General features: G+C 41.9%; 1 protein-coding gene across 2 annotated transcripts in view; it reads left to right on the top strand.

Annotated features, from left to right (window-relative positions):
* Nucleotides 1–700: 700 nt before the first annotated feature.
* The window catches only part of ndrg2 (NDRG family member 2), a 45,144-nt gene continuing 25,292 nt past the window's right edge, over nt 701–20,552 (top strand). Inside the window, exon 1 of one of the 2 annotated variants that reach the window (XM_034106237.1) lies at nt 701–1,094. The gene's annotated coding sequence lies outside the window, so the exon portion shown is untranslated. Of the gene's footprint in view, nt 1,095–15,626; nt 16,301–20,552 lie in introns of those variants that run through there. The other variant, XM_071206523.1, reaches the window with a different exon arrangement.

The raw sequence follows: 20,552 nt of genomic DNA, 5'->3' as shown, positions 1-20,552 counted from the left end.
AAAACCATGGGACCACCATGGTATCATTTTGCGAAGCTTTTTGGGTGTAGGCTACAGTTAAGCTGCGATGTGGCACTGAAATGTATTTACAGTGCTCAGAAAGTCGGGGTTGGGATGTTCCAACATGTTACAGACTAGTTTGAATGGTAACAACCATAATGAAATGAATGCACACTGTAGTCACTCTAAAGTATTTGGTCAAATGTCGAAATGATTATTATTATTTTATTTGTATATATGGATCACTCAGTTTTACACCTGCTTTCTCCACATGGCAGTGACACAGTTTTATTTACATGATGTAATCAGGGAAATTAATGTAATTTCCTTTTTTTTATGTGGTACCCCAAACTCTTTCAGGGAACATTGGGAACTACAACGCCCCCTTCAGAGACTCAGAGCCCATGTTCAGACCACCAGACATGTCCTCAATGCTTGTCTTTATTTTGGACCTCCTAAAATCGAAAAACATGCATTCTCCTGCTTCATGACCCATTTCTGACTTCAGGTGTAACCAAACACACCTGGAGTCGAACCCGCTGGCTCGAGCCAAGGCGGGAATGCTCGCGCGTTTGGCTCAGTTTCACAAGCTCAACAAGGGTGGACTGTACCAATGCGACTGCTAGATGAAGGGGGGAGCCAGACAGATAAACACGCAATTATCTCCCGATATTTGACATGCATTTAGTCGGGTCCAAACCGGAGCTGCCACAAGGTTCACAAATACTGACCTTCACTTATTCTGAATCAAATAACACATTTATATCGTAGGTGTTTTTTGTTTTATTTCAGGACAACTTTTCCCAACACCCCTAAAACACCGCTACATCTTGCCTTTTGAGTGACCGCTGCATATATTGTTTTTCTGTGTGCTGAATTTTCCTCCTGCTGGAAAAGGATAACAAAAAAAACAACACAGGGGAAACTGAGGAACAAGGCACAGTGGAAAATACAGGAGGTTGAAGGAAAAAGTGAAATAACAAGAGACTTGGAGGAACAGGTTGGGAAGAGAGCAAGAAGACAAGTGGAGAACCAGACTAAGAAATCCTTGCTTTTGTGTGGAGATTTTTTTGTTTCCTATCTGCTGATTAAAGGTGAGTTTAACCCGTTGCTGTTTTTTCTAGTAGGATTATAAAAAAACGTTTTAGTTTAAGTCAGGGAGTAGCCTGTGCAGTCGTGCAACAAGGGACAGGCAAACGTGTTTATTGTGCAGGGATGCAACGTGGAACCATCTGTTTAATAATGCATTATGCACACCCAAAGTCCCCCCCCCCCCCCACCTAGGTTTCCCCCCTTTATTGAATTAAAAAACACGCTGCTATCCACCAGAAAAACAGCCAACTCTGCAAGACATTAATATTTAAATGTGTTTACAAGCGCCAATTCAAAGAAGGACTATTTAAATGGAATTTTGCATGCATGTGATCCTGATAATAGTGCATGTGTGATTGGGAGAGTGCGTGTTATTGAGACGCACATGTGGCACAGCCGTCAGTTCTTTGTTCCTCTCCCCCCCCCCCTATAATAGGAGCCAGGCATGACAGCTCAATGGCATGCCTGCAGAATTTGGGGCAATATTGACATCCTACTGGCGCATTAACTGGAATCATATATGAACCCCCCCTCTATACATCCCAGTCTTGCATTGTACCCACCAGCATCACCAGCATTGCTCTTCTTTTGTGGTGTTTGTGGTATTTCATGGTTAAATATATATTGTTATTGCGAAAAAAAAGGTTGCCTTTGTCTCTTTTTCAAGAGAAAGAGGGGGTTAGAATAGGGCTGTCTGAGGGGGGGGGGCGAAAGGGGTGTTGTGGCTCTTGGCATGCCAGAGGAGGGGATATACTATGTGTCAATGTCAAATGGAGGTGTGTCTCTGTGTGCCTTCATTGGGTCTGTGGTGCCTCGGTTTCTTATTTTTATATTTTTTAAACTCGGAAAAAAAATAAAAAAATCATGCAAGTCCTCAAATGATCCGTTTCGGAAGACTCCCTTATGGAATATATTAAAGCCTGTTTTTCTTCAGTGTGTCGTGTCAGACCAAGGACACACACGCACGCGCACGCACGCGCGCGCGCACACACACACACACACACACACACACACACACACACACACACACACACTCAGACTACAGTTCTCAATATATATGCTGAATGCACGCACTCAAGAAAAGCTCACGCGCAGATTGTGTGAGTCATACCGCATTTTGAGACTTGCAGCCTGAAGTGGAGCCCCTGCTGATAACACACACACACACACACACACACACACACACACACACACACACACACACACACACACACACACACACACACACACACACACACACACACACACACACACACACACACACACACACACACACACACACACACACACACACACACACACACACACACACACACACACACACACACAGTGTACTATTTGTTTGTCTTTGTTACACATGCTTGTGGGTGTGGTGCTACCAGTGGCCTTGTGTCTATACTTTTTGTTGTCTGTTTATCTCCGCAGTTCATAAATGTGGTCGGTCAAAAACAGTATTTTATTAAGAGTCAGACTACGCCCATTTCTCATAGTCTTGTCTTTTTTTTTTTAAATCTGTAAAGTGCCTTTGTATGGCTAAATGGGCGACACGACTGGATGCAAAAATAAGTCTTGATTTTATTGAAGCCTATGAAATAATGTCCCTACTTCTCACTTGATTTATTTACACATTGTAAACACACATTCATAGTCTTACTGTAAGTGCTAGTTTCAAATCATCAGGACAGTTTTCTGTTAATTTGTAAATTATAATCCCATTAATAGTCAAATAGATGAAGATACAAATACTTGCAGAGAGGACACTGTTACGTTTGAGTCAGGAGTCGAGTCATATGCTTCTGTTAAGATCAAAAGTAAACTCTTCAGCTGGCACAGTTGCTAAGTAGCCCAACGCTACATCCCCGAGTGTTTGTGTTCTGGCCCAGATCAACTTGTTGACACCATTACACTGTGGTAGTTTTGGTCTCTTCGAAGGGAGTTTTCAGGCATGTCTGAACACACTGATAAACACAGGAAGTATTTGTAAAGTGCATTTCACAAAAGCAGGTTTGTCATTGTAAAAGCCATAGATAGTGATGACCTTGTTTGTTTACTCAATTGTCTCTGCACCACTGAACGCGTTGGTGGCTATCGACCAACCAAAACCCATTAGCGACTATTGTAGCGTCATTCGACATCCACTCTGTGCATTGGGATTGTCAGTAAATGTCTGACCTTTGGCACTCTAAGCAGAGTTGACTTAAAGGTAAACCGGGGTCCCTTCGAGTGGAAGAACTGGCAACCGTAAAAGAGTAAATATAGGACGACATATACCAGAACTGCTGTAAATATTAAACATTTATATTGCATGTTTGCTTTATCTTCCAATGCGTAAAGTGACTTCCTCCCATGTTGGTGTGGGGGGGGAACTTGCTTGAGCGTATTGAGACGGTCACCTTGCCTGTTTAACATTAACATTTAGTCCCGTGGTGTTTGCCTATCCATCAGTGTTGACTGCAGGGGAAAACGATATGCTTGACCTGCTGTAGGTCGGTCAAGTTTTTCTGCTTTTACAGTTCAAATCATAGTTTATTTCTGACGTTCAATGTTGGACGAGGTGTATCTTATACTTACTTAAAGATTCACATGAAACTAAAACATATTACGAGTCAATACTCATAAAACCATTCAGGTGTTGGCAATACAACTGTTTATTATATGAACATATTGACAAATGGAGGTCATTTCCTGACTTTGAAATTAGCTACACTGATACATGTATGGTGTAGCGATGAGCGGCAGTGGCTCAGTCAGTAGGGGCTTGGACTATGAACAGTAGGGTCGCCGGTTCAAGTCCCCGACCAGACCGAAATATGGAGTGTGGACTGCTACTTGGAGAGGTCCCAGTTCACCTCCTGCCCTGCAGTGGTGCCCTTGAGCAAGGCACCGGACACAGTTGCTACGAGAAGACGCTGATAACACTTTTGAAAGGTAGATACATGTGTGCATGTGCTGCAGACTAGGCCACAGCTATATTTGGAGGTTGATTCAGGTCCCAGAATATCATGGAATCAAATGTTGTTGTCATCCCAATATGTTGACTCTGAAATGAACTCCTCTAATTGCCCGCCAGCTGTTCGATTCTTACAGATGTGTCATTGTTAGGATATGCGGCGCCAAGCCACTGATTAGATGTGAAGTATTGTTTGAGTAAGTGGACTCTGTTAGGTTATTTAATGGTGTTTTACTGATTGTGCTGCAGACCTGATGTTCAAGTCTGTGGGTGTAATTGCCTCTTCAGAGTAAGAGTTTTGTTTACTGCTCAGTTTCGCTGTTCATTTACACCAGATACAAGCTGATGGCTGTTTTTAATTAGTTTGCCATTGAAACAAGTTTGAACATTGATTATTTAAAAACAAATGAGAGGGTCGTACTCTTTTAAAGCTGTGATACTATATATGTTTAGATTGAAGATGGATCAAGTGACCATGTTTATTGGAAAAGTTGTTGCTTGCAAAACCACACTTTTAAGCAATCTCCGTAATTACCCGTGGCTTAATTAGGAGCCTATCGGGCTTGTGCTCTCTTCCATATTGTATCCAGGCAGTTGACTTCAGATAAACCCACTGTATGTTCCCTGTCCAGCACCAAACAATGTTAGACACAAAGGTATTATCCTCAGGTGTTGGTTGAGACCAAAGCAAAGCTAAAAGAGTGTTGATTATCGGACTTATTTAAATGAATTGCCCAAAATGTTGGCCTCTAAATTAGTGTTACTATTTTCTAGAACATTAAAGATAATGCAAAGATTGGCCAATGCTGCCTTTTATCTTATTGTAGTGACACCAGATTATTCTGTTATTCATCGGTTTATAACTCTATATAGTTACTTAAACATCTTGTTGTTCCTCAAAAACATTTTCCGAGTTATAAACTTGTAGAAATGTAATCTGTGAGATGGAAATAAGCATCACTTTACAGCAGTGTTTCTCAAACTTTTTCTAACCAAGGACCACTTAACCAATAAAAAAACACTCGCGGACCACCTAACTCCACAAATATCCCAAAACACATCGTTTTTCTAGAATAGATTATAAATCGCCTGAAAATTGTACAAACAAGAGACAACACGTGTGACGAAGGTGTTTCCCTGGGCTTTATCATGCAATAGAAAGTTAAACTTAAGCTTGTTCCATTGCGGAGATATTCCCGCGAGAGTGTGGAAAACTTAAATTTATTTATTTATTTCAAATGTGAAATGTTACCAATATACTTACGGACCAATAGGGGGCGCTCACGGACCACCAGTGGTCCGCGGACCACACTTTGAGAAGCACTGCTTTACAGGAAGCCAGCCAATTATTTAGTAAATACTTTTGAAAAATATTCGCTGTTCACATAGCGGTTTTCTCTTTGTTGATATATGTTAGTAGTTATATGTTGGACATTTGGTTTGCCAAAACAAGTGACTTGAAGGTGTTATTGTGGTTGCAGAGAAACTGTGATTGCCATATTCTCAGTTTGACATAATAGAACAAACATTTTTTATTAATGGAAATAATTGGGAGATTTAAACCGAAATTCTATATAACTTGACATCTGTAATAGAAAGCCAAATCATTTAGTTAAAACGCATTGATGAGTTGTATTTATGAATGCTCTTTTATCCCTCGTGCCCCATCAGAGTGCAGCTACAGTAACTAACATCGTCTAATGTCGCACTTCCCCCTGTTGACAGTACATTCATCTCAGTGTGTGAAAACCCCGGCCAACGTGACACAGGAGACCAACCGAAACGCAAAACAAACATTGAAATTTGTGCTCACGGGCAACTGAAAAATTATTCATTTGGATGGAAAACCAAAGCACACAGAGAACAGCTGAAACATTTCCCAACCACACCTGCATTTTGTAGCCTATCGGAAAGAAAAACTGGTGCAGGGTCATTAAAATGTCCGCTACCATATGATAGCATTGTGGACAACCTTAACACCATAAAGAAATTGTATTTTGTTTTGTATGGCTAATTAATTTGGTTATTACAGTCTAGAAATCCTCTCAATCAAACTGCTTTGAAGAAATTGTCATGTTCTATTTTGAAACCTGTGATATTAATGCTTTTGTACAACCTTGCCTGTGTAACTGAAGCTAGATCAGTTATTTTGATATCCGTTTGGCAGCGGCGAACCCTAGTACCTGCATCGTAGCGTCAGATGTATTTTTACTGTCTGTACGGGGAAGAGGAGTACGTTATCTGATGGCTGAGGCAGTGTGTACCAGCACTGCTCACTGCGTAGGTGTCTGAGATCAGTCTAGTCTGAATACATCCTGACCAAGCGAGTGTGAATTATTCGCATCAAAGTCTCGGCCAGTTGTAGTGTGGAGTGCAAATTCGTCTGGGTGTTTATACACAAAAAAAGCAAACAAGTGTTTATATTCTGTGTAGGTGTTCTAGGCGGGCATAGCAGCATCTGGGTCACAGCCTATGGACTTGATACTGTGTAGCAGTGGCGGCGCTAGGGGGTGGCTATTTGGGCTCAAGCCCCGGATGTTTTCTGAAAAGCCCCGGATGTTTCACTTAAATTATTATTATTACTCGGGAGTAATGTGCAGTACCGGAGTCCACCAGAGAGGCAGCCACTGTGGGAAATTAGCCTGCGTACTGCGTAGCCTGCCCTGAAAAAGAAGTGATCCTTCCTAGTGCCTGACGAGTTTTAAGCTAATAGCCTCTACAGTTATGGATATTAGAAAGTTATTGTCCTTAAAGCAGGTGCCACAAGCTGCTGCAGCAGCAGCAGTATCAGCAGCAGCAGTATCAGCAGCTGACAACAATGTCATCACCAGCAGTCAAGAAATGGATGATATTTCAGGTTTGTTAATCTAATGGTGATATCTGCGCTCTGGCTGACTGAGTAAGAAGTGAAAAAGAGTGATGTAACGTTAATGTTATAGTAAACATGGAGTAACCACACTAAGTATACCCTTATATGTTATTATGTATACAGAACATGACTAAACATTATCCTAAGATGTAACGTTAACCTTCATAACTCAGTCTACTTTTAAGACACTAAAATAACGTATTGGCCGATTGGCTGTGACTGCATCCACTCAGAGTGTCCGATTCAGAAACGTGACTCTTACACTCTTTACGTCACAAACAAAGATGGTGGATGAGAATAGATCTATAAAACGATAAGCAATGCGCCAGAATCAAAGTGAGACTATCCGCATCCTTTAAAACTCTACGCACATTCGTTTCACCTTAATAAGTAAACGACTATTTGAGTGAGTTAAGGCATTAGTTTGCTTCATTAAAGGGTGTTAATGAGTGTTCTCCAGTGCCTTTTGTCCGCTTTAAGGTGTTATTAAGGTAGGGTTAATGTTGCTCTCAAAGTGCACCAGATTGATGCTTTCAACTTCAATATTTAAAAACAAATCTTCCCGGGGGAGCATGCCCCCGGACCCCCCGAGAGGAGGCGACGACCCCCCTAAAGGATGTTCGGTCCACCCCCCACTTATAAAAAATAGCACTGTACCCCTGAACCCCCCCCCCCAACCCAACAACTCCTGGGCTAAGCCCCGGATCTCCTACAATCCTAAATCCGCCTCTGCTGTGTAGGTGTATGAGATAACAGCAGTCTTCGTACGCTATAGCTTCTGGGGGAGTGTGTGGACGTGTGTGTTTTAGTGTTTGCTGCCCAATGGCTCGAGGGTCAGATACAGATCAGCCAGGCACCACAATGCCCTGTCTGTTCCCAAGAGTCCAAACAGGCTTTCACAACACCCTATTTATAGACAAGCGCTCGGCCCGAACTCCATTCATACTCTCAGGTTGGATGTGTGGAGCACAGTGTGCAGATAGCTAACTTTTTTTTTCAACGACGATTCACAGTGTGTGTGTGTGTGTGTGTGTGTGTGTGTGTGTGTGTGTGTGTGTGTGTGTGTGTGTCTGTTTGCGTGAATTAGAATTCCTCGGCGCACAGTTACATAATCAGGACTGTTAGTCAATAGATCCACAGGCAGTATAGGAGCTGAGCGGGGCAGGACATAAACAGCAAACACATGTTCACAGGGGTAACGCCCCCCCCCCCCTCGCTTCGATGCACAATACCCAACGTAGATCGTCCACAGTTGTGTGACAGATCTCCTAGCAACAGGGGCTGCCGCATGATGTTGGTCCCCTGGGAAGAAAAAATGGCTTTAGGCTACCGAAGGGTAAATATGAAACAACAGGAGAACAAGCTATCTGAATCCAAGATTGTAATTCCCAAATAAATCTTAATTTGTCGCCCGAATGCAATAAAAACGACATCTGTTTGTGTGCAAGTGGTGTAGGAGTTGAGTCTGTTTTGATATATTTGCGTCAATCATCCTCATGGATTGGGTGATTCAAACTTTAAGTGTTTCGATGAGCAATAAATTACTTTTTTATAGCGCTAGGACAAATGGAAAAGCTTGTGTGATCTTGAAATGACATTACACATCAGATCTAGAGATGTAACCCTCCTGTTATCCTCAGATTTACTTTACACCCGTTATCCATGGGCTCAGCCTCAAGACAATGATTATATTCCACATGTTAACCAACATGTATGTCTCTGGTGCTTTAGGTATCTTAGTTGACCATTTAAATAAAACATTACCCCAACCTTCCCCCCCACAGACCCCTTTATACATCCAGAATTCCTATTATGTTACTATCGAAATATAAATCACCATCAAATCTCCCTGACAGAAATGAAATGTTAAAGTAAGATCTTTTTGATGTTGTTAAAGGACCAATAACTAAAGTAGAGGGTCGTTTTCTTTTACAATGATCAATATCCTCCTACACAATCAACACAAATATCTGTAAAATATTGACATTGTTATATGTTTTATATTACTAAAACAGCCTGGACCCCAAGGAACACCGATGCGTACAAAGTGCGTTCAAGACATTTAAAAAAGATCTTCATGTTCATTTAATGATTACCCATTAGTCGTCACTGAATTAGGAAAAGTCATGAAATACTAAGCAAAACAAATCATGTGAACCATTTTTTTTAGATACGTTAAAAATTGAAAAAAAAATTGAAGGATAACAGGAGGGTTAAAAGAAGATTTTGGCTTGGCTGGATTCATTTATTATGAAGAAAAGCCGTTTTAAAAAGTAAAAACGTTCAGCCCCATTGTCCCCAGACACCAGTTTAAAACTAAATCAATAATTTAAACGGAGCATTTCATTTCTAATCAGGAAGATTGAAGCCCAGAATATCGACGTACATTTAAGTGGTTTAATGATGATTCCTTTTATTGGTTGCACTACTAACCAACACACACACACACACACACACACACACACACACACACACACACACACACACACACACACACACACACACACACACACACACACACACACACACACACACACACACACACACACACACACACACACACACACACACACACACACACACACACACACACACACACACGCACATACACACACACACACACACACACACACACGCTCACACACACGCTCACAGTAAGTAAAGCAATTAGCCTTTTAATAACTCAACAGTAATCAGAGCAATCGGCATGCTGTAATAATAGCTCATAATCACTACCTCCATATGGCTCCAGTTTTATCGGCTCGAAGCTGCATCAGTGAGGAGGAGGAAGTTAGTGTCCTTTGAGTCATCTTTGAGTCATCGAATCTATTATATTATATTTAATTTATCTGCATCATCGCCCACCAACACTAATCCCGCTCATTAGCTGTTCATATGTTAGCCTATAACAGCAACAGTTAGACATCATTTAGGGATATTTTAGCTTCTGCAATAATAAAGTCTTCCAATATTATTTAATGAAGCAAGATAATATTTTCCTCTCAGCTCTTATCAATCGGATGCCATAGGAAGTGTAATCAAAAGCATGTATTACATTTAATAACGCAGCAACAGGTGGCCAAAAGTATGTGGACACCCACGTCTTTTTACTTTGTATCATGGACATTGGACACGCCTCTGGCTTTTAAATAAGGGGAAGCTAAGTGCAGCAGCATATAACGATATTGACATGCTGATAATGTTTTTCAGAAACCTTAGTTGTGTAAATATGCTCAAAGAAATGCAGGTAATGTTTGCTCAATGTTGCTTTAACCTCTAAATATACATGTAGGAGACCATTGGAGATGCAGTAGACGTGCTATTAAAGCTGAGTGTTTTGAGGGTTGAAAAGCTGTTCTATGTTTGGCTGCAATCAGCAAACCATTATGGATCCATTTATCTTTATCAGCCCTTAGCCAATGGCACTAAGGTTTAAATTGACCCTAGCTTAAAGGACAATCAGTATATGTGTGCACAATCGAGCTGTGTTTTGTCCTACGACCTGAATCGAAGCGATTGACTCAACATCCGAGCCTCTTTCAGGTAGCTGAATACACCCTCACTGATCGGACCTGAACAAAACACACTGCTGTCTTTTGTACACTCACATAAGGTAAGGTAATTGGATTTGTTTCACGCGTCACTCTGATACACTGTGGACAAACTAAAAGCCTATCAGCCGGCTGTCTTGACACGTTAAAGGGTGAATGTCGCTGAAGGTGAGATAATTTGAATTTCATAGATAAGGCGGAAAGCAAGAAAAGCAACCGTTTCACCAGACTATTGAGGGGGCAACGTCTGTGTAGCAAAGCACAGATTCAGGAAGGAGACACGGGGAGAGCTTTGATGGCAAACACTGATGGTTTATTTAGGGGCTTCGGCCGGAGAACTCACAACACAAGTCTGACCGCACGGTAGAGTTGCCACGTCAATTCTGAAGAGCCTCTCTCTCGATGGAGCTTTTAACTAGTTCAGAGAGAGTAATCAACATTCTTGGGCAGATAGACCAAACAGCTGGGGACACTGAATCACTTGCGTCTGACGCTTATGGCCTCGAAGATTTCACGCCTTGGAGTCCACAAACCCCAAGAAGGAAGCGTTCCCACAACAATAAACCCTTTGTGACTGAGAGTTGCCCGGTCATAAACTGGTAACAGCAACATATGGCTGAAGCAGCCCCTTCCTTAAGGGGGATAACAGATGTCAGGATAGGTCATAGACGTCAAAGGGCGAAAGGTGGATATCGATGAGAATTATTCCCCAACAACTATGTGTTGCTCTGTTTGTGCGTTGGACTTACTGCTGGTTCATGTTCGTACCGGATAAAGTCACCAAAATGTAATTATCGCTATGAATACTGTTAGTCTTAAGTCTGATTGATGTGTGACTTTTAAATGTACAGCACTATAATTGTGGGGCAGTTATTGTGCACATTTTTTAGAGCGAGAATAAGCTAATTTCTGCAAATACTGCTGGATGAAGTGTCTAAACTCCAGTTCTCTAGATGTTTGCTTGTCGCATATTGGCATTTGAGGGCAGGTTTTTCTACATGAGATAAGCGTGCTTCCACGTGTTTACTGTTAGCTTTTAGCCTACAAACATTCACGTAAAAACCCTATTTTTTACCAATGAGCATAAGATAGCATCAGCAACGGCCGTCTGCCTTTTTTTTTTAAAACTTTCAACATTCGGAAGGAGCTATTGTACGGTTAAGTTTTCCCGTAAATTGAAGAAAGCTACTTTGGCTGATTATATATCACGCCTCAAGTCAAAGCCTAGCTTGGTAACATTAGCACTCATGTCACTTGATTGTCACTTTATTTGTCTTTTGTACTAATGAATGACTTAGATCAGTGTTTTTCAAACTGTGGGGCGCGACCCCTAGTGGGCCGCGGAGGTACTGCATGGTGGTCGCGGGAAGATTTTTTTATTTGATTATTTTCTCCTTTTAGCTTTGTGAAGCACCTTGAGATGACGTTGTTTTTAAAGTGTCAGAGAACTGTGGGCATAATGCTGCCTTTTGCAACATCCTACTTGTGTGACATAGACTTTTCTGCTGTTGCTGCCATCAAAACGAAATACAGATCAAAGCTGAACATAGAGAATGAACTGAGAGGGGCGGTCTCAAAACAGCAGCCCCGGTTTGAGAAGATCTGCAAGAGAAAGCAAGCACACACAAGTCATTGATAGGCTATGTGTGGAATAGGAATGGTAAAGTGATGTGATGGTTTGCAACCTGCAGTAGAAATAGTAGTTCATTAATATATTTTCCTTAAAGAAATTTGAATTTAAAAATCTACTACTCAGAAGGCCTGCTAGTTTTAATTAGGCTAAATTAATTCATAGTATCTATTCCAAGCACTTTTGTTCATGTGTAATCAACAATACAATATAAAATGATAGTTGGATCTTTGTATCTTATTAATATTAGTAGAGAAAATGTAATGTTTTTACAACAATTAATCCTACCATATATTTCCAATTACCCAAGGGGGGCCCGACTGAAAAAGTTTGAGAACCACTGACTTAGATGATGAATTAATATTGAAAACTAATGTAAAAAGGATGGATCTAATACTGCTCCAGTCATAATGATATCCCTGAGGACGCAGTGAATCACTTGCTCTTTCAGAGAATAACCGTTTGTCAAAGATAAAATCTCACTTTTTCGAGGCAGACCGAGAGACTGGATGTCTGAGCAGAGGTGATATCACGATGGAGGGTATAATAGGCGGTCTGACAATGAAAAGAGCTGAGCCTCTGAGCGATGGGGACAGAGGGTTTCAGGAGACAAGAGGCCACAGTCATCTGCTGAGAGACTGACAAAGACAAAACTGGCTTTACTGAGATGCTATTTCATTTCTGTGGCTTTTTCGGAGAGCCAAGGTGATCCACGTGTGTCCATCCATCGCCGTGGGAAGCGGCAGAGGAGATTAAAGATGAGGGGGGGGGGGTGAAATGCCTGGCTCAGAGAGAAGACGAGGGGAGCTTTGGCTCCACTCTGGGTCTCCATGGATGCTGACGTTGTGCCTCCTTTCTTTTCAGGCTCATTTCTCTCTCTCTCTCTCGGACTGTCCAGCATACCTAGCAAAAGGCCTGATGTTCAAACCGACTGCAGGAGTGTGGATGTACTCAGAAATGCACAGTAGCACTTGTTGATTTCATCTTTGACAAGCCACTATTCCCTGAGAGACAAAGTGAGGTTTGTGTCGTGTTGGCATATCAAACCACACATTCAATCTGCTTCCAAAACACTTCAGCAAGTAGAAAAGCCTGTGGCACACAGCATCGCTCTGAAACATGACCACTTTAAGCATTAACATGAGTCTTCATCGATCTTGTGGAAATGAGGGTATTGCGGCATCGATTGAATAAGAAACGGAAATGCAACAATTAAAGCAACGGTAGATAAATAATGGGAAATGTAAACCACTGCAGACATGGTGCTAGCAATTACATTTGCCGAGGGCTTCATAAAGGATGACTTCCTCTTCTGCCTCTAGCAGTTACATACAGATATTGAAATTGAGCAGGTGCAGCAGTGAAAATGCAGTAAAGAGGGCCTCGCTGTAACACCTGTTCCTTTGTATGTGTAGACCCTCAACAAAGGATACACCCATCCTCCGCAGACTGCATGCCGACCTCACGGCGGCACCCAGGTGTGACAGCTCTGCAGACTAACAAGATTTACTCCCGTACAGAACACAGATTCAGTCCTGAGAGCGTTCATGGCAACACCTGGACCTCTCCAGTGTGTGTGTGTGTGTGTTGACACTGACAGGGTGATACATTTACAATTGCATGCTTGTGTGTATCACTACACTCGAGTGAACCATTACATCTCCAGTGACTTTAGTCTGGATCAAACTTTATTGTGTTTTTTACTCAAGATTCTTTACTTTTTATTTTATTAAACATTTCAGAGTATAGACTGGTGCACTGATATGAGCTGCTATATTATCTGATATAAAACGGACAAGTCAAATCAAGCAATCTGATTGGTTCTTAGCCGTGATATACTGAGCGTATACCACGGGTAGAATTGTAAGTTACTTTTCACAACAAGTCAGTATCCCTCCGCGTCTGAGAAAAACAGTATACCGTTGGGCTGAAAAGCAAACTGCCTGCAGTTCGCTTCGCGTCGGGCCGAACCACGCCCCTTAGCTGTGATATAATGAGCATATACCACGGCCTGTTGTGAGCTATTGCTTAAATATGTTTTTGTAAGTTAGCATTGCAACGGCTTTCTTGACTAAGAGAAATGCAATTTAAATTGGATTTCAGAATATTGCCGAAAATAAGTTGTCCGGCAAACACACGTTTTAGGACACTCACACGTTGGTTTGATAATCTCAACATAATAACACCACTTTATGAGATTCGAAGCGTAAAGCAATCTCCAGAAGTAAATAGCTAATGTTTGGCTATAAACGAGCTACATGACGGACACACAACTTCACGTCACCACCAAGCTAAAGGCGGCTAATGTTTGATGTGATGATATGTAGTCTCATTTAGACACTTGTTTTTATGACACATAGAAGCTTAGGACACTCACGGTACGTCCACACAGCAGCTTTTCAAAAATCTTGAAAATCTTGGAGCTGGGCGTGTCTGACAGCTTGGGGATTTTTTGCGAGCAATGCGACCAACAACCAATCACATGAATGTCCCGCTCCCGACATACAAAGCAAAAAACCCCGGGGATTTTATGCGAGCAATATATATATATATATATAAACTCCCCAAACAGGCGGAAACCTACCAGTTTCCCCCACTGTCTCTGCCGCCTCCCTCCATGCCCGGTTCCTCCGGTTTGTATCCCGTTAATAGTTCTGGTCGTAAAGAACCGGGTGATTTGCTACCGTAATTTCTCGTTTGGAATATGAGGAAATGAACTGCGGTCTGGTTCCCCCTGCTTACACGCGGTTTGATTGGCTAGCGCTTCTACTGTCAGCTTCAAAAGTTGAACATTGCTCAACTTTGGAATCCTGGACATCCTGGAAATCTTCGCTTCGCTCCCCCACAATGCAGTTCGGGGAAAAGCGAGGCAAAGTGACGTCATCCCCATTCAAAGTTAATGGGCAGAGAAGCGTTGGAAGCGGTGGAAGTTGCTTCTGAAGCTGCTGTGTGGACGTACCGTCACAAGTGGGGTGTTTGCTGATGTATTTGTATGATGTAGAACAAAATGTGAAAGTCACTTATTTTGTGTGTTAACCTCTGACCTTATTTCAGGCAACAAACCCCTTTGACTTTGGGACCGAAGAGAACTAAAAGTGCTAAATCATCCAGGTTTAAGGACTCCTTCCTGAACCACTCTATCATACAAGGGAGATTCGGTGGGATACATTCAGACAGAAGGATGTGGCCAAAACAAAAACACTATATGACCCTGCATGTCATCAAAACAACACTCCTGAGAGCTGATGAAAGATATTATCGCCATCCTGGGTCAGATAGTAAACCCAGGAGAGGACATCTACACTGTAGCCCGCTGAAATAAATGATGTCAGGGCCACCACCCTCTCACGGTTTGCTTCTCGACACCACACACCGTACATACTGTGACATACGAATGCCATGGCTTTAACCTTTCAGCCTGCACTCTGAATATAGGTGACCTTATTGCTCAGTGCCCTACTTTAGCTCACTGTTGATGTGTCTGGCTGTGTCTCTCGGTGTCTGGGCTTCACACACTGGTGGCAGCAGAGGGAAAATAAAAGAGTACTGTTCTGCCCCTTTTTCCCTTTTCACTCGCTGTTGGGCCGAAACAAAAAGAAAGCTGAAGGGACAGAAAGAGGATGGCTAGGAATGGGACAAAGACCAGCAGTGAGACAGAGAATGACTGAAATGGAGAAAGGGAATGAAAATTCAGCGGCGTGACAAATGACGGATGGACGGAGACGGGGATGAGTGCAGAGCTGTGAGAAATAGCTTTAAGTAAAGAGGAATAGTTGGAGAGAATTAAAGAGAATGTAAAGCTTCATATATCAACTCTACGTACAAGCGAGTTGATTATAGAAAGAAATACATGCACAACTTGAGTTTTCGTGCAATTTTCCGATCCAAAGTCTTGATAAAAGACTGCAATGAATGGCTCTGTCTGATGGCAGGAATACAAGCTCTGACATCCGCTGGCACATATTGGAGATGCTTGTTGCTCTAAGAGTGCAGCACCATTTCACGTAAAGAAACACTTTTATGATGATGATCATATCAGCTTTGAGGAGTTTGGCCTTCTGGAGTTTCTTTTAGCAAGACATGGAGCTGTTCTGGGTTACGTGAGGGTGTCGACTGCAGCTACAGTGTGAACTGGAGGTTGTATCTCGTATCACCTGCGCACACAGGTCTGCAGTACAGAAGGATCTCTGTAGCAGTGCACGGCTACGGTAAGACAAAAACATGTATTATACCTCATTCACAAGCTCCGTGCTAGAGCTTTTCAGGTTCAGAACCGCTTCTTCGGGTTAGCTCCGGCTCTTTTCACACCGCCCAGAGTCCGACTGGTGCTGCGTCATTGCGTCATCGTTTGCGTCATGACGTAACCGTTTGCGTGCCTGCTTCATAAAGCCAAACCGCGGAAACCCCTCACAGCTGACACCACCAACCACAACAATGGCCGATTGTGCTCCAGCTTCCTCTGTACCTCTTCGGAAGACCAGATTCCCAGGTAGCTGGTCTCTTCAGTGGACCACTGCTGCTTGTTACGTTTCTCCATCGTTGTGTACAAGCTGGATAAAACGCGGGCTTCTTGTTGTTGTTCAGGAGTTGATCTGTCTCTGCCCCCGCCTCGACGTAAGCGTGACGTATGCGGTGCTTTTGCTCTGGCCGGACAATTCTTTGGTGCTTGAAACGAACCGGATTCCGGAGCTAAGAGGCTGTTCCGCTGCGGTGTGAACAGGAAAACCTGGTGCTTTTCAAGCTCCAGCTCCGAACCGGCCCTGAAACACCGTTGGTGTGAATGAGGTATTAGTCACCCCCTACAATGCTGTGAGGAAGCTACACTTTTGAAATTACCCAAATAAGGTTGTTTTTAGGAGAAAACAAGAGCTTTGGTCAGGGTTGGACTCAGAGAAGGAGGCTGTGGATATTTCCTGGAAGGTACTAGTGCAAATCCACTAAACGTGTCTCTTTTTGCTGGGTCCAACATTGGACTTTCACCAGCTGTTTGTGTGCCTTGCAAAACCAAAAGTCATTACTCTTTTAACTAACTTAATTTAAAGCCAAATTATCTGGCCACAAAGTGTTGGTTTCATAAATATAACAGTGTAGTTTTTTGCTTTGTTTTCTTTCCTCATTAGCAGTCTGTAACTGATCTATTAAGCATAAATACATGTTTTATTAACCATCACAATGCCATAAGCATCAGTTTATAAACTCCTGGTGTAGTACAGGGAAAGACATGACCTTAAACACAGAAACAACCTACATATTCTTCGTATATCTGTACCAAAACACCAGCTCGAGTCAAAGGACAAAGTGATGTAGTCAACGGGATAAAGGGGGGTTAGGGAGGAGGAATGACAGGAAGGATTTGACGAAAACAGATGTGACATGTTGGAATGACACCGCCTGCGAACAGCGAGCGAAATGCCTTTTCTCTGCGTGATAATGAATGCGCATAAAAATAAGCTTTGGTTTATTTAGCTGGAGCAATTATCCGACACGTGGAACCTGCCTGATATCCGACACGTGGAACCTGTTCTCTGCAAACCGATGAGTGCAACAACTGTTCTTTGACAGCTGATATGTGGAAGTAGACGCATATAAGTCGTTTTTTTCCGTTCTCAGCCAGCAACACATTCTTTGGCCTTTTTTCCGTCTTCATCCCTTCTTGCTCTCCATATAAATCTGCCTTATTCTCTCCATCTCTGTCTGTCTTTCCCAGGCGACAGACGCTGCCTCCTGTTCAGTTTAGCAGTTATTACACGCTCTAAAACACTCTGACTCACAGAGAGGCAGAGATAAAGAAAGATGGGTGGTGATGGACGAAACAGTAAGTGGAGGGTAGAGGAAGTAGATTAAGGATAATGGGTGTGTTGCGTGAGACCTCTTTTTATGCTGCTGAATGTGCCGTCTTTGTCATGTCGGCCTTTTTACAGCATTGTCTGTCTGCAGATAATATAGCAGCTCATATCAGTTGCACTTAACCAATAATTAGTGGTCTTTATGTCCAAAGAACTAAATAAATGATCGTAAACTGTTCCCACGATGCTTTGGTAAAGACCACAGAGTTGATTTCACCCGATAAGAGCTTGCGCTAAATGTTTTATTTACCTTATTAATGCAATAATTAGTTTAATTAATTCATAAAAAGGATGTTATACATTGTATGTTACTGACCTAAAGCTAAATAGCAGACGGACAAGGTTTGCGACAAGCTAGCAGCAAGCTTATTGGAGCATTAAGCAGTTTAATAGTTGAATAAGAAACATAAGAAAAGGGAAGTGAATAATAATACATTAACCTTTTGATGGTGGAGACCAAAAACAGAGCTGGAAGAGCAATACTTGGACTTCTATTCGTCAAGTGATTAGACATAATAAGTCAACTTCTTTCCTTACACATTTCTATTATAAAAACATCACATTTATTCAGCGAAATCACTGAATATACACTGGTTCCACGTAAGAACAAGAACAAGTTGAATGTCTTTCTGCTTTGACATTATGATACTACAAAATGTTAACTGTCTGTGGACATTGTTTATTTTCCCTTTAGAGCGGAGGGTCCCTCGTAAAATAATGTCATCCTGTCGATATAAACGATGCAGAGATCCTGTTGCAGCATACCTTTCCCTTCCCAAGCATCCACACAGCGTCACACCAGATATCTATTAATATACACAGAGGAGCATATAAACAAATAAACGCTGCAGTCATTTCAGGACATGCCAGTAACTATGCAAAATAGTGGGGATGGTCTGTGACACAGAGAGACACTGAATAGCCATTTGATATGCTTCCTCTGGCGACCAATTACAGAGCCAATCAGCGGAGAACACATTTCAGCTTCAGCTATTTCAATATAGATTGCTTTTGGCTTTTTCACACGTCACCTACAAACCCTCTCAATCAACGCAAGTAACACCATCTTGGCATGTGATGGGATTTTTATGATATTTTTCCAGGCAATCACTTGTTGAATCTTCGAGAGTTCATAACAAGCAAGCAAAGCTGGACCCAGACTTCCCCTCAGGCTCACTTAACATTCATCTGATAAATATGAACGTGTGATATTTAAAGAACCAATCACGGACAGCTGAATGCCGAGGGGGTGAAATGGGCAGGTGGCGGGAGATAACATACTGAAAGCAGGCCGTGGTGGTATAGTGAGATGGCAGATTGGCCACTACATGTTTGTACGAACCCCCGAGAAGTGGATATACTGTAAGAAAAATAGGCAGTAGATAGAATATATGATCAAGTAATGACTTTTGTACACCTTGAGCTGTATCTATGCTCCTTTCAATGGATTAATAATAGCTTAACTTATAATAACTAGCTTCAACACTTTGATGATATTTGGTCGATGTTGGCCTAAATATACGTTCTGGTGTAATTTGTCCATTACTTTTGTGTCCATTTTTGTTTTGAGCTTAAACTATTACTGTTAGTTTGGCGGAAAGGTCAATTTGACTAAAACCAATCTAAAAGCTTGCTTATTTGAAAAGCTTATTTGCAAAGATTAGAGAATGCAGATGTTCTTTTTCATTAATCCCTCATCCAGAAACCAACAACAACTTGTACAAGTCTTAATTTCTCTACAGCAGTGACAGCCGCTTTCGAAATATTGCTATAAAGACACTGACAGATATTTGTCTTTGTGGGGGTTGCATTGTTGACTCGTCATTTCCCTCCGAGAGCCCGAGAGACACAGAACCCCCGGGGAAGCAGTGCATTTTCGAAAGAGTGCACACATGCACGTAAACACACACCAACACGCCGGACGTACGGTGACAAATCTGCAGATGGTATACAGTCATCGGTTTATGAGTAGCATGGATTGAACTCACACAACGAGTGATGTCAGGAGGGCCTACATTTCAGCTTTACATGTCAGATTGGTCATGAAGTCGTCAAACAGGCACAACCTGTGCTCATCTACTTACACAATAATCTAAGCTTTTACTTAACTTTTGAATCCATCCATTTGTGTTTAGTGTATCAAGAATATGTGAAGTACTAATACATGTCTAAGACTGCTATGGAAAACTAAAAATACTGCTATGACCAAGGATGTACAACGTGTATTATATTGTTTAGCCGCTACAGATACCTGCTTCCCATGGCCAATACCTATAAGATAGCCAATACTTTTAATATTTTTAAAATGTTTAATAGCAAGTTCATAACCTGTATTTTCTGCACACCTGAGGGTTATGAAGCGTAGGTTAATAGTTAATAGTTAATCTAATATATAATAATATTTAATCTAACTGACATCAATAGTGTAAACAGAGCAACAACAAAGATTTAGCAAAAGAAAAAAGTTATATTCCTTATTTTTTTTGTAAGTCCTTTAACTCTTAAGCCCCACAGACCCGAGCTCGGGTCCGAAAATGCTATATATGTAGCAACAGTGCTATATCTGAAGTGTCATTCATGAAACTATTAATATTCCATACCCATCTGACCGGAG

This window comes from Pseudochaenichthys georgianus, chromosome 18 (assembly GCF_902827115.2).
Source record: "Pseudochaenichthys georgianus chromosome 18, fPseGeo1.2, whole genome shotgun sequence".
In the NCBI taxonomy this organism is placed as follows: Eukaryota; Metazoa; Chordata; class Actinopteri; order Perciformes; family Channichthyidae; genus Pseudochaenichthys; species Pseudochaenichthys georgianus.
This window is presented reverse-complemented; position numbering and strand designations above follow the sequence as displayed.